General features: G+C 35.3%; 1 protein-coding gene and 1 long non-coding RNA gene across 2 annotated transcripts in view; one reads left to right on the top strand and one right to left on the bottom strand.

Annotated features, from left to right (window-relative positions):
- col4a1 (collagen, type IV, alpha 1) overlaps window positions 1–15,101 on the top strand; it is a 101,097-nt gene that overhangs the window by 14,882 nt on the left and 71,114 nt on the right. The window lies entirely within an intron of this gene.
- LOC147842267 (uncharacterized) lies at window positions 6,867–12,301 on the bottom strand. Its single transcript, XR_015499216.1, has 3 exons — window positions 8,686–12,301; window positions 8,093–8,428; window positions 6,867–7,934 (listed from the first exon to the last, which is right to left on the bottom strand). It is a non-coding gene; the product is annotated as an uncharacterized LOC147842267 (long non-coding RNA).

The raw sequence follows: 15,101 nt of genomic DNA, 5'->3' as shown, positions 1-15,101 counted from the left end.
CACACAGCTTGTGTTTTGTTGTAGCTCAAAAGGTCCAGTATGGAACTAACAATGTCAAGGTCATGTGTTCCATGTAATTTATAAATGTGGTTATTTATTTAAGCAACAGTTCTGTCTGGTTCTCGGATCTGATTGGCTGATAGTCATGTGATATTCTGCAATTACTCCGCCCACTTAGAGTGACAGCAGATCAATAAACTCACTACAGTTTGACAAATATTCTAGCTGTTGAACAACATACTGCAGTTTTGAGGCTGTTTTAAGGTGAGAATTTAGTTGTTTAGATTGCAACTGCAGTTTATTTATAAAAATAGTGCCTATTTTAAATATTCACATTTTCAGAGATTTAGCACATCGGCGGCCATCAGCCTGTCATATTGAGCAGAGCAAATTTCTACCATAGTAATTTGCTAGTGTTTGCTTTTCTTTGGATTTTTTTTGAGGGTTAATTATTGTGATCTTCCGATTGCAACAGATAAATTCTGGGACATCTGTCTTCTGCCTTTTAATCTTAAAATGTGAGCAAAATCACCTGTTTTGTCTTCACTTTAGACATTACGCTAGAGAATCATTCAAATACTAGCTCTAAAAGGATGTGAGTGAAGTAGCAATGCTTTCTGCTGTTCTAACGGTCAGCTGTAGATGTGAATGAATGGTGTAAGTTCCTCGTGCAAAAGTATTTTTGAGACTTTCCATGTTTGATTTTCTTTTTTACATGCATGAGTATGCCGTTGAACTGTTGTATAAATGCAATATCATACTTGTAGCAGTACGATATGGCTGTATATCGTCACTAGTGGGTCACTAAGGCACTCTGCCTGCATATACAGTACACCTCAAGACAATGTCCAAATGTTTAATTTCAAGACATTTTCATGGTTTGTGCACCGTCAAACACCAGAGGCAAAGTGAGACGTTGCACACTTTGAATAGATGTTTTCTATAAGAGTACACACACCTGTTCAGCACACCTTAGCATGTCCCTCACATAATTTTCTGTTAAATTATTTGACTTAAATCTTTGGTTAAATATGTTAATAATATTCCACCTTGGCCTGTAATTCTATATTGTGGCTTGGATAAAATCTATGTTCATTTCAAATTCATAGATATTTATTTTATTTTCGTTTCATTTCAGAGCATTATACTGTAGCTCACCTTTTTTTTTTCAATATACTCAGTTATTTCAACTGACAAACAACCACAAACAAAAAAGTAAGATCAGGACCTGCTGTATGTCCTCCATTGTTGTTTATGGCTTTTTCTTCTTGTGAGGATAACATTGATTGGTACTTTCAGCATAAATTACACCTACCAAGTAAGGGTACTATTGGAAGTTAAAACACAAGCCTGATCAGGGTTAAATGTTCTGAACTTTCTTGTAATGTTCTATACTGATCTGTACCACTCTGAGGAATTGAGTTAGTATATTATTTATTCAAGAGAGATTATTACTATAAATTGATGCAAAAAAAAAAAAAAAAATCTGATAAATTAAGTTTTTTAATCTGTGCGCTCTCACAATGTACTTGCTCCCTCTTGCTGTCATAAATCCTGTCTATTTCACACTGTTTGAGGTATCGATTGCCTCATATTGGGTTGAGGGGGAACAGCCAAGGCACACAGGGAATCCCACATCCCTGGCTTTCTCTGCAGGAATGTGGGCTGAAGCCTAGGCAATACCCATAGCAGATCATTTGGTTTCGCTAACTGGGACTTGGCCAGCTCTACTGGCCCATAATGCATGAGACAGACATCTGCCCTGTCAATCACAGAAGGATGACTCAGAGAGGATGCCTGTGGTAATATTATTGTAAACTGAGGGCACAGTGCTTTATTTATTTATTTTATTTTAGATCACCAATGGCATTTGGTATTCTAGGTATAAAAAGACATGACTATATTCTTTTTAGATGACTTCATAAAATAAAATCTCTAGATATAATAATACTTGACTGCATTCTCAGAAAAGCTGGTTGAGGAGGTGGCTTTAAAAAAAAATAAAAAACGAAACAAAACGAAACAAAACGAAACAAAACAAAATAAAATAAAATAAATTAAATCTATAGGTATAAGACTTCACTACATTCTCAGAAAAGCAAGTAGGGGAGGTGGACTCAAAAAAATTAAATAAAACAAACAAAATAAAATAAAATAAAATAAAACAAAATAAAATAAAATAAATCTATAGGTATAAGACTTCACTACATTCTCAGAAAAGCTAGTAGGGGAGATGGACTCAAAAAAATAAAATAAAACAAACAAAATAAAATAAAATAAAATAAAACAATACAAAACAAAACAAAACAAAATAAACTCTATTGGTACAAAAAGACTTGACTACATTCTCAGAAAAAGTAGTAAGGGACGTGGCTTTATTTAATAAAATAAAATAAAATAAATCAAAATAAAACACAATAAAATAAAATAAAACACAATAAAATAAAATAAAATAAAAAAATAAAATAATAAAATAAAATAAATAATTTGTGCAATTAGTATTATCTGAAAAGTCAGATAGTGTAGTTGGAATGTGTTATTTTGTCTCTGGTTCTTTAATAGAAGTACAGTTATCTTCTTCCTGACCTGGTGGCCTCTCTTTTTGAGAGATTGGACCTTCTGTTTCTCACCATGTATCCTAATGAAACTGGTAGGGCTTGTATTGTTCTTGCTGGTCTGTTTATGCAGCTGTCTTTGTGTATCTTAAAACATTCTGTAAAAAGTTTAGACTAGTCAGCACTGTTTTAACTCTAGGTCATAAAGCATAAAAAGGTAGTGAGGGTGGTCAGCTTGCTACATTTGTCATTAATGAGCAACATTGGAAACATTTTATAAGAATTTTCAACATATGATTTTTCAGCATAACACTTTTCCTTGATGCTTTTCCTCGCAAATCCTTCCTTGAAAATCACAAAGCAGCTGTCTGACCACACTTTAACAGAATTTTGGGTCTCAGTTAAAGGGACTGTATCAAGGTAAGAAAAAAAAATGCTTCATACAAAACAGGCTTAAAAAAAAATTAAATAATACAATAAATGAACTTCTGGAAGATTCTAAAATGCTGACTCATTAAAAAGAAAAAAAAAATCAGTTTCTTGTGTTTCTATAAAGTTAAACTCTTTGAATATTTATAATTTATAACACATGTACATAAATGTGACAATATTTGAGTACAAGTAATGGTGTCTTGCCAGTTTGGAAATTTAATGTTAGGCAAGTACCATATGAAGAGTAATGCTCATTTGAAAATAACATATTGCATACTGTAAACCCTAAATCTAACTAAAAGCATCAATCAATAAAAGCAAGCATGAACTGAAAGCACACTTACCGAATCAACTAATATTAACACTGAATCTCTTTTATATTGACTTAGCGTTCGTACTACACGACTGTACCAGGAAATCACCCAAGCAAGGTTACTATATCATACTGTACATATAGAGCTGTTTATATGATGCATGTGTCAAAATGTTTTCATTTTCAAACCACCTGCTAGAGAATTGCTTGGATTAGTAACATGTGTTGTAGATTCTCAGAGTCAGTCATTGGTCTTTTCAGTTATGTATGTAATGTTTCTAGTTCCATTTACATATTTGTACTTAATACAACTAGCAATGGTGGAGTTTGCATGTTCTCCCTGCATTCGCGTGGGTTTCCTCCGGGTGCGCCGGTTTCCCCCACAGTCCAAAGACATGCGGTACAGGTGAATTGGATAGGCTAAATTGTCCGTAGTGTATAAGTGTGTGTGTGTGTGGATGTTTCCCAGAGATGGGTTGCGGATGGAAGGGCATCCGCTGTGTAAAAACTTGCTGGATAAGTTGGTGGTTCATTCCGCTGTGGCAACCCCGGATAAATAAAGGGACTAAGCCGACAAGAAAATGAATGAATGAATGAATGAAACAACTAGCATTTAAAGGCGGTTTACAAAAAATATTGAAATATTGAGTGTTTAATCAAAAGTGTATGGGGCTTATGAAGAGGAAAAGACTCAAAAAAATAACGTTTGCTGTTGTACGTTTTTTTTTTAATAAAAATATTAAGTGAATACAATAAAATTATACTGAAATGAAACAGTGGCAGGCATTTTGGACAACAATATTAAGGTTAAATTATGAAACAACACATAATAATACCACACTAATAATCAGTGGTTAGCACTGTCGCCTCACAAAAAGAAAGGTCCCTGATTCGCGTGCCAGCTAGGCAAAGAGGAGTTTCTGTGTGAAGTTTGAATGTTCACTCCATGTTGGCGTGGGTTTCGTCCAGGTTCCCCAGTTTTCCCCACAGTTCAAAGACATGTGCTATGGGTGAATTATTCATCCATTCATTCATTTTCTTGTCGGCTTAGTTCCTTTATTAATCCGGGGTCGCCACAGCGGAATGAACCGCCAACTTATTCAGCATGTTTTTACACAGCGGATGCCCTTCCAGCCGCAACCCATCTCTGGGAAACATCCACACATACACACACACTCATACACTGCGGACAATTTAGCTTACCTAATTCACCTGTACCGCATGTCTTTGGACTGTGGGGGAAACCGGAGCACCCGAAGGAAACCCACGCTAACGCAGGAAGAATATGCAAACTCCACACAGACACGCCAACTGAGCCAAGGTTCGACCCAGCGACCTTCTTGTTGTGATGCAGCAGCACTACCTACTGCGCCACTGCGTCACCCATAGGTGGATTAAATAAACTAAATTGGCCTCTATCAATGCTGGAATGGTTGGAATTTTTAAAAATAAAGACTAAGCTGAAGGAACAGCATTAACAGTTGATAATGTGTAAATGAGAATATTTATGAAATGGACGATGACTTATTAGTATGACAAATATCTCTTATATTATTCTAATATTATTAATAGTTATTCTAATTAACTTTTATATAATTGTAATATCTCCATCTAACCTAAACCAACACATTTTCTGGTTAAATACCTATTAAGCATTTAATTTACACTTCAAATGTTTTATTCAGTGTTATTTTGTTTTGTCTTCATGAAAATTTTACTTGTCCATAAGCTCAGATTGTTGTCATGGAGCCATCTGCCACATGCTATTTTGGCCTTTCACAGTCTCACCTGAACCACATTAGCCCAAAATTCATGCCAACTCTTCCACAGGAGTGTTTGCAGAGAGCATCACACAAGGAGGCATCTGTAAACTCCATTAGCAAGAATGGCATCACTGTAAAAGATCCAGTCAACAAGCTGCAGGCAGATAAAAAAAAAAGAGTCACTAAAGACAGATTATATTGAGTTTATGACTAAAATAATTACAGATTCATGTGATTTCAAGACACAGAAGCTTTGAAACGATCTCTGAACTTGCCTAAAATCTGCAGAGCATTTATAAGTAGGCCTTACAGGCTTCTGTGCAATTTTTTAGAGAACAGATTATCATTGTTAGTGGCTGTCCAGTGCTCTGAATGCTGTGTTTCAAATGCCGTTTGATCCCTCTATTGTTCATTCGACCAGTAGGGATGGGTTCATGCACATTTCTCATGGGGGTCCACACTGCTTGAACCCAGGAACCGTGGGCAGGGCTGGGCGATATGACAAAAATCTCAAAGTCATCTCATATCCTGATAACGATATAGAGTTGAAGTCAGAATTATTAGCCCTTCTGAATTATTAGCCCCCTTTATTTTCCCCCAATATCTGTTTAACCCTTTTCCCAGCACCCCAACGAGGACGCACTGAGGCGCTGTTTTTCCACATGTCAATGTTTATGAATAGATTACACCAAAAAGAACATGAGTAATCTTGAAAAAACATCAGTTTAAAGCTACAACCCCTAAGCACCCATTGCAGCTAGTTGTTTTTCAGTGGGAAGCTTATAAAGAATGTATTTGCTAAATATGTGTAAGTTTTGCAGAAAATGCTTACCATGGTACTTACATGTGAAAATGCCATAGTTGTAGTAAAAGGCAAGTCTATGTCATAGCTTACAGTGTTACAGATAAAATGAGACCACAAACTGAATAAAAAGTCTAAGTTATAGTTACTAAAATTTAAACAAAGCCGAGCGTTTTGGCCGTCTGCATGTCTCAGTCACCGCTATCGATCAGTCACAGAAGTTACTTCCTACTTTCCAGAAGTTTGACTGACAAAAAGAACACATTTCTAAACATAATAGTTTTATTAACTCATTTCTAAAAACTGATTTATTTTATCTTTGCCATGATAACAGTACATAATATTTGACCAGATATTTTTCAAGACACTAGTATTCAGCTTACAATGCAATTTAAAGGCTTAACTGGGCAAGTTAGGGTAATTAGGCTAATTATTTTATTTTCTATTGGTTTGCAGACAATTGAAAAAATGTCGCTTAAAGGGCTAAAATTATTGACCTTAAAATAGTTTAATAATAATAATAAAAAAAACATCTTTTATTCTAGCCAAAATAAAACAAACTTTCTCTATAAGAAAAAATATTATCAAACATACTGTGAAAAATTATTTGCTCTTGTTAAACATTATTTGGAAAATATTTAAATAAGAATAAAATTATTATTTTTTTACTTCATTTGTATATCATGATATATATATATATATATATATATATATATATATATATATATATATATATATATATATATATATATATATATTTTTTTTTTTTTTTTTTTTTGTAAATTCAATAAATTAATAGATTATGTACTTTGCCAACAAGTAAAATCTTGTTTATTCTTTTAAATATACTAATATACTACTCTCTCATATATATTTATATTTCTTACTTTATTTACAACTGCATGGCAAATGTCTGATTGAGAATGTCGAAATATAAAATGCGTTTTATTAAAATATAAAACACTTTTCAAAATTGAATGATTCCAGGTCCAACTAAAAATATCGCTTAATGAAATGAAAAATGTAAACACTGCATTTTCAAGACTGCAACTTTCTCATGATGCTGTTATTAATGTTTCTGTTTGCATTGCAGTAATGGTGTGTAATATTGAACTCGTATGAATTATGAAAAAGCATTATGGTAAACAATGTCTTTTAACAACATAAACCTGAAACATAAAACATTAAACTTTTTAAATTGCCCATATGATATGTTGAAGTTGAAATTATTAGTCCTCTTTAATTATTGGGATATTTAAATAATATTAAAATATTCAATTATTGTATTTTTTTTCTCAATGGTTAATAGAAGTGATATTTTTTCATCACATTTTTAAGCATAATAGTTTTAATTAGTGGTTTCTAATAACTGATTTCTTTTATCTTTGCCATGACGACTACATAATATCTTACTAGATATTTTTCAACATACTAGTATTTAGCTTATTGACCTTAAAATGAAAATAAAAATCATTAAAACTCTTTTATTCTAGCCGAAATAAAACAAATAAGACTTTCTCCAGAAGGAAAAATTTTATCAGACATACTGTGAAAAATTTCCTTGCTCTGTTAAACATCATTTGGGAAATATTTGAAAAAGAGAATTCAAAGGAGGGCGAATAATTTTGAACTGTTTATTGTCCATATGGGTGTTCTTTTCTGGGTTTCATGCTGTAATGCTTTCGTACATTGAGTTTCTGTGTTTAGGATTTCAAATGAGATTTTAATTGATGTGACATCATTCGTAATCTGTCTGTATCTGCGCTAAAATCACTGCTGACAAAGCACAGTGCCCGCTGCTCCAGCATGAGGACGGTACAGAAAGATAACCCTCAGGACAGATAAACACAAGTAGTTTCTTTTCATCCTGCTCTATATTTTCCCTTTTGAATCTGGTCTTGATTGCTGTAATTGGTCGCTCCACCCCTTGTTTTGCAGCATGGAAAGTTTGTTTACAGTGTTGCTGCTTTAACACGTGCAGCTGGACGTAATTATACAAAAGCGTCATAATTATCTTATCAGCACTAATTAAAAACTTCTCCTTATCCATGTAATCAAATCCCTCATGCCTATTTAAAGTGAAGTGAAGTGAGTAAAGTAAAGTAAAGTAAAGTAAAGTAAAGTAAAGTAAAGTAAAGTAAAGTAAAGTAAAGTAAAGTAAAGTAAAGTAAAGTAAAGTAAAGTAAAGTAAACATCCTTGAAGTTTTATTTTATGTTGGTTTTGCACTGGTCAAAGGAGCTCACTGCAAGTCTCTATCATATTTTGGATGATATGCTTGGTCAGTATGTGTGTATTTTTGCAGTATTTTTTATAACCGAGTGGGAACTTATACCTGATCGAACACAGGCTCTTGGGAACTTGCCTAAACATGTTTAAATTTTGTAAATGTAATTTATATTTTGTAAATGTTAAACTGTACAATGTTCCTTGTGTGTGTTTACACAGTATATATAATCCTAAAATGGTATTTTACGGTTGTCAGTAGCACAAATTATTAAATAAAACAAATAAAATTTGGAGTTTAATTAGGTGGCATGGTGGCTCAGTGGTTAGCACTGTCACCTTCCAACAAATAGGTCTCTGGTTCGAGTCCTGGCTGGACCAGTTGGCATTTCTGTGTGGAGTTTGCATGTTCTCCCCTGTTCGCGTGGGCTTCTTCCAGGTGCTCCAGTTTCCCCCACAGTTCGAAGACATGTGGTATAGGTAAATTGGATAAACAAAATTGGCCGTAGTGTGTGTGTGAATGTAAGTGTGTATGAGTGGAAAGACAGGGAAACACGCAAACACGGGGAGAACAGGCAAACTCCACACAGAAATACCAACTGGTCCAGCCAGGACTCAAACCAGCGACCTTCATGCTGTGAGGCAACAGTGAAAATAAATGAATTAATGTAACAAATAAAGCTGTGGTCATTCACCCAACTACCAGAGGGAGTCCTTTCCCGAATACTGACTGTGTGTTTCTTCAGTGGTAACTTCCTGTTGGCCATCATATTTAAACAACACTGAGAGATCATCTTTGTTAAATTTTGCAAGTTCCACAGATTTCTGACTGTTTAAATGCCTTTTTGGACTGCCTTTCTGATTGTTTGATCCTGCCTGTCTTCAGCTATGTTAATAAACCTTAAGCAATTGGATTTTTCACTGCCGCCTTGTCGTCACCTATGGCTCCCTCACAATTATATGTGTGTAGTTTTGCCATCTACCTCTTGGCTAAAATGACCTTTTGTGTGTTTTTAATTCAATAATGATCTCTTTATGGTTATATCATGCTTTTTAGCTTAAATCAGCAATGTCAGTGCATGCTAAGAGGACTAAAACTCCTAAGTAGTGCTGCAATAAATATTTTCTAACCTTCGAGTGCAGGAGTGAACTATTAATTTTTATACGTCTGATAAAAATCCCATTAAACTAAAACAACATTGTTTGACCTCCCCTGGTTCAACTCAGCTTTACTTTTATTTGTCATTTTCTTTTCAAATTTCTTTTTAATCCGTTGGAAATAAACCTCAGAAGACCTTTGACACCCACTCTGTTTTTCTTTGCGCCGTTGAGGATGTGGTTGAAGAAACCTTCAGGATTTATGAACCCGTTGGAAATGTATCAGACTGAAGCCAGACACAGATGTTATTTTAATTATTAAACCTGAGGCCTGTCTGACATCCCAGCCCTAAATATAGAGCACAGCAACTGCGTCTGTTCCGAAAACATAATGACCTGATGTTCCATCCCGGTCCTTCCTGATCTGGTCGGGACATCAAGTGTGGAGATTTCCTGCCTCCAAAACAATGTGGGGTTATTGTTAGCACGTGTGCATGATCTGAGAGAATGTCGTGGCATTTTGGCTGAGGAAGTCATGACTTTACTTTACTCCTGTGCTTTACCTGCGAGTAATAGGAAAGAACAGGGTGTTTTAGTTCTGTGGGTAAAATTGCTTGCATTTGTAGTGTTGCCAAATATTTGTATACATATTGATACTTAATGCTTAAAACAATATGATACAACTCATTTAATCGGGCCAGTTGAAGCATCTTTGATGGATTTGTTACTTCTGGATCACACAGGCTAAGAGTTAAGCATTGTTTTAATCTGTATATTTGTGTTAATTTGTGTTTTTCTTTAGGTTTTAACTTTGCCAAGTAAATAAAAACAACGTAAATAAAATAAAAATAACACTAATGCATAGTTATTTTACTAAAAAAACGTATTTTATATGCATATACATTTTATATTAAAAAGCATTGCTGTGACAGTATTTTCTGATGGTGTCATAAACAGTACCAAATCAATATATTTTAGAGGCACTGTAACAAAGTTTCAGTATCACGACAACACTAGGACAATGGTCATGTTTGTGTATGTAGGCCTGACAATCTTGACATTTGTGGCAGTAAATCAGCAGAAAGCATTTCCTTACCTTTCATCTGCATTTGTTCTCTTGAGGCCGAAAGGAAACGGCAAACGCCTTTTGGCCCACAACACTCATGTTAGCCTTCACAAACCTCTTGCTTAGAGCCTGTCTTGGCTAAAAAACACATTAAGACAATGTTTAGTTTGATGTTATAACTGCTTCCTTCTGTTCTGTGGGATTTTTGAAGATTAGCAAAACATTTAAAGCAGATAGCATATGAACGGAGTTTTAATCAGTAATTGATGAAGAAAGAGGCCTTATGGCATATTTAGTACCAACCAACCAATCAATTAATTATTATTCGATCGATCAATCAATCAATCAATCAATCAATCAATCAATCAATCAATCAACCAACCAAGCAACCAACCAAGCAATCGATCATGTATCAACCAAACAACAAATCAATCAATAAAACTTTAATCAATCAATCAATCAATCAATCAATCAATCAATCAATCAATCAATCAATCAATCAATCAACCAATCAATCATGTATCAATCAACCAACAAACTAATCAATCAATCAATCAATCAATCAACTATAAATCAATCAACCAATCAATAAACCAACTAACCATTTTTAAATAAAAAATCAACCAATCAATCAATCAATCAATCATGATTCAATCAACCAACAAAACAATTGATCAATCAATCAATCAATCAATCAATCAATCAATCAATCAATTAATCAATCAAACAATCAAACAATCAATCATGTATCAATCAACCCACAAACTAATCAATCAATCAATCAATCAACTATAAATCAATCAAACAATCATTAAACCAACCAACCATTTTTAAATAAAAAATCAACCAATCAATCAATCAATCAATCAATCAATCAATCAATCAATCAATCAATCATGATTCAATCAACCAACAAAACAATAAATCAATAAATCAATCAATCAATCAATCAATCAATCAATCAATCATGATTCAATCAACCAACAAAACAATAAATAAATAAATCAATCAATCAATCAATCAATCAATCAATCAATCTATATACTTGAGCTTGGTTTCTTGGTTTTACATATTGTAAAACAAAATTGTAATGTTTGCAAAAATTGTAAAGTGTTTACAATATGTGCTGATGACATTGCTTCACAATCTATAATATAAATTGTCAATTAGATAATTTTTTTTGCATAAAATAACATAAAAAAAATGTATATATTATTTTTTTTTCGGTCAACTTAATGCTAATAGTTTAATTTCAGAAGAGTCAAACAATAAGTATTTGGTAGATTAATCCTGATTTTTTATTATTTGTTATTGTGATCAGTTGTCTTTTACTGATCTCTTTTTACTGAAAATCTTTCTTGTTCAGCGTAGACGCCCCACAGCACCTCTTCACCTTATGTAAGACCAGCTTCCTCACAATCTGCATTAGAGCAAGATTAAACACAGAGGACTGCCTCTGAATGCTCGTCTTTTCTTAGCATTGTGCTCTCTGTCCACCTTCCTCTCTTCTCACGTTTCAGCCAACAACTCCTGTTTTTAGAGTCTGACCTGTGCTCTTGTTCCAATGGGACCTCACTGTGAATTTTCTCAGAGTCCTGGACTTTCCCACAAGAACAAGGAAAATATTTTGTCCAATAAATCAGATTAAGTTTACCACCGTCCCCTTTGAGTCCGAGCAAAATATGGAGCACCTCCAAACCTCCATATGCCTCGGATTATTGCATTAGCAGGAATTCTTATTATCATATGCATGCAATTACATTATCGACACAGGGTCATGTCTAGTTTATTGCATTGAGGTTTATGAGAGACACTGTATTTAGCAAGGCAAAGATGTTGTTGTGGTCATATTGAGTTGTTTTGGAAAGTGTTCACCCACTGTTTGGAACGATTACAGTTCAGTGGGCTGTGACAACACCATATAATAGGCAAGACTCCAAACTCAAACCCACATTTACTAATGCTCTCTCATAAACACATAATTGATGTAGTAACTAGAATGTTCTCACAAGGAGATGTTGGCATGAGATGCAGTTTTATGCCGGCAGCTAGCTCTCTGCAACTCTCACATGGTCGCCCACTGAAGCTAAGCAGGGCTGTGCCCGGTCAGTACCTAGGTTGCTGCCGGAAGCGGTATTAGTGAGGCCAGCAGGGGGCGCCCAACCTGTGGTCTGTGTGGGTCCTAATGCCCCAGTATAGTGACAGGGACGCTATACTGCTCAGTGAGCGCCATCTTTCGGATGAGACGTTAAACCGAGGTCCCGACTCTCTGTGGTCGTTAAAAACCCCGGCATCCTGGCCAAATCTGCCCACTGGTCTCTGTCCATCATGGCCTCCTAACCATCCCCATATTCAATTGGCTTCATCACTGTCTCCTCTTCACCAATCAGCTGGTGTGTGGTGTGCAGTCTGGCGCAAAATGGCTGCCGTCGCGTCATCCAGGTGGATGCTGCACTCTGGTGGTGGATGAGGAGATTCCCCCCCATTGTGTAAAAGAGCTTTGAGTGCCCAGAAAAGCGCTATATAAATGTAAGGAATTATTATTATTATTATTATGGCTGTATTGCAAGTGACTGAAGGGATGATAATGATAATGATCATTGACTTTAATTAATATTTTTGAATAAAGTTAGAAAATTCAATCAACAAATAGTCAAAGCAATGTTCTTCCACGCTTCTCGTTCCTGTATCTGCACACATAGAAACTGTTTGGTGACAGTTTATTAAACGTGATTGTCTTCAGAAACATTTTCATGCCGGTTGAAAGTCTTCTTACTTAACCTTACTCAGATTGTTAGATTATTCACCCTGTCATTCTAAATCCTTAGTTATCAAATCAAGAGACCTTATTTTATCTTCCAGAAATCATTAAAGTGTTACTTCATATATGTATATATATATATATATATATATATATATATATATATATATATATGAATATGTCACTGATTATTCACCCTCATGCCTTGAGACCATTTCTGATGAAATCTGAACAACTTTAGATGCCTTGTTCAAAGAACGGTACTAGAACATACACACTGGAACATTATCAAGCTACACGAATACATTTGTGCACACATAAAACTAAAAATAAGGACTTCATTCAATGGTTTCTTCTCCTCAGCATCAGTTAAGGGTGCACATTCATATTTTCGCCTCTGATTTAAACCTCGGATGTGCCTGTGTTTTGTTTTAAACAGAGGAAGTCACGTGTGAGCATCTGGGGTATACATTTGTTGTGATCACCAGGGATGTAGCCCTCGCAGATCTTCTGAAATCACATTCTTTCATACTATATAGTACGCTAAAAACAGTACGCAATTCGAGTAGTATGTCCGAATTCTTAGAACTCGAAAAACAGTATGTGAGATGTACCCAGATGACCTACTACTTCTGGTGAGAGAGCATCTGATGCAAGCCACACTATCTCATGATACCCCTCGAGGGAATTTGTGAATGAGAATGAAGCGACATATTACATGCGGATAGATCATGTGAACATGACAAAAGAGCGGATGTAGTACATACGAGTTCGATTCAAACTGCTTACATTCATACTGTAAAGAACGTACTTTTCCAATGGTCAATTAGCCAATTCGAATTCAAATACAGTACCTACTGAGTAGTAGGCGATTTCTGATGCAGCCTCTGTCATTCACCTTAAATACCTACCCCATCATGTCCTGCAGTAACACACCAGTTTTCATCTCCTGTTTATACACACACAGCTGAAGTTGATTATGACTGATTACACGGACTCTATACACCACATACAGTGTTAGTCTTGTTTTCTTGCAGTGAGCATTACTAGGCGTTTTCCCTCCTTGCCTCGCCTTTTCGTGTTTTAAGCTTCGTTTCCTGCCTTGAATTTTCACCTGTTACACTGTTTACTTTTTTAAATTATCTCATTGCTACAATTTGCTCCTTGCCTGCCTGACTACTATAAGTAAAAGCCACATTTGGATTTGACTGTTGTTGTCACACCCAGAGGCACTGCTGGCCATCACAGGGCCTATGTTTAGTGGATAAAAGCGAAAAGCCGGGGGTTCAGTGTTTCACAGATGAAAGTGAAGAGCAGGAGAAGAGGGAATTGATTGGGCCCCCTAATAGTAACTCTGGCGTGGGCCCTTAGAATCGTCCTAACTTGGTCACACCCCATTATTCGGCTCATATATACTGACGCTCAGGAGAATAAACTATTAAATAAAGTCGTTATTTATATTTTAGATTTTTATAGATTTTAATGTAGCTTAATATTATTATGATTGAATCATTAAAGGCATATGGTCTGTTTTGAGGATGTTTTTTGGTACCTTTTAGGGCTTTGAATAAGGTGGGAGTGTTGCTGTATGTGGAGGGATCCCAGAGGTAGTCGTCTGGCCTGTGCACATTCATGCTTTCATAATTTTCATACATAATTTTGCTCAACTTTGTACACTGTTCATAATTGTCTTGGGTTTAACGGTTAATCGTGGCTATTCATAAGCTTCAGTTTCACATTTTACAGTACATCACTCATCTCCAGATCAATGTCATTGATGCAAATCTCATTGGTTGGATAAATGCAGAATGCACCTAAATTATCTATTATTGTAGTATGTGGCACAACAAATGGAAAACAGTGTGAAAAGTTTGTTTAAGCACCTTCATAGGGCTTCACACATGCATGACTTTCCTTTGTTTCTCCAGAAAATGTATACTGGGCGACATAGTGGCTCAGTGGTTAGCACTGTCACCTCACAGCAAGAAGGTCAGTGGTTTGAATCCCAGCTGGGCCAATTGGCATTTCTGTGTGGAGTTTGCATGTTCTCCCTGTTTTCGCGTAGGTTTCCAAACCCACGCAGTGTA

Source organism: Danio rerio, chromosome 9, assembly GCF_052040795.2.
Source record: "Danio rerio strain M-AB ecotype USA chromosome 9, GRCz13ab, whole genome shotgun sequence".
NCBI lineage: Eukaryota > Metazoa > Chordata > Actinopteri > Cypriniformes > Danionidae > Danio > Danio rerio.
The sequence above is the reverse complement of the archived record's forward strand: the minus strand, read 5'-3'. Positions and strand labels throughout refer to the sequence as shown.